This window comes from Morone saxatilis, unplaced genomic scaffold, assembly GCF_004916995.1.
Source record: "Morone saxatilis isolate NCDOM2014 unplaced genomic scaffold, NCSU_SB_2.0 Contig18, whole genome shotgun sequence".
Lineage (NCBI taxonomy): Eukaryota > Metazoa > Chordata > Actinopteri > Moronidae > Morone > Morone saxatilis.
Genome location: NW_023339740.1, coordinates 24,485,542 through 24,485,764, shown reverse-complemented (window position 1 = coordinate 24,485,764; position 223 = coordinate 24,485,542). Strand labels below are relative to the sequence as shown.

At 48.4% G+C, this 223-nt stretch overlaps 1 protein-coding gene across 3 annotated transcripts in view; it reads left to right on the top strand.

Moving 5' to 3' along the window:
* LOC118328193 (plasma membrane calcium-transporting ATPase 1-like) overlaps positions 1-223 on the top strand; it is a 92,681-nt gene that overhangs the window by 349 nt on the left and 92,109 nt on the right. The gene's annotated exons all lie outside the window — the stretch shown is intronic.

Below are 223 nucleotides of genomic sequence, written 5' to 3'. Positions count from 1 at the left end.
CAACTGCCCCGTTTCTTTTTACCTCTTTGACACTAAGTAGCGAACTACGGGACGAATTGTGGGATTTTCCACAGGTGTGAACGCACCACTGTTTCGTTCAGGGACTCTGTTTTGAATTCCTTTTTTGTAACATTAATCGCAACAGTGTCTCACAAACTCCCGAGGCACGTTTTCCACCCGTTTTCTTACGTCCCGACAGCTAGGTTACAGCCTCGACCCCCCC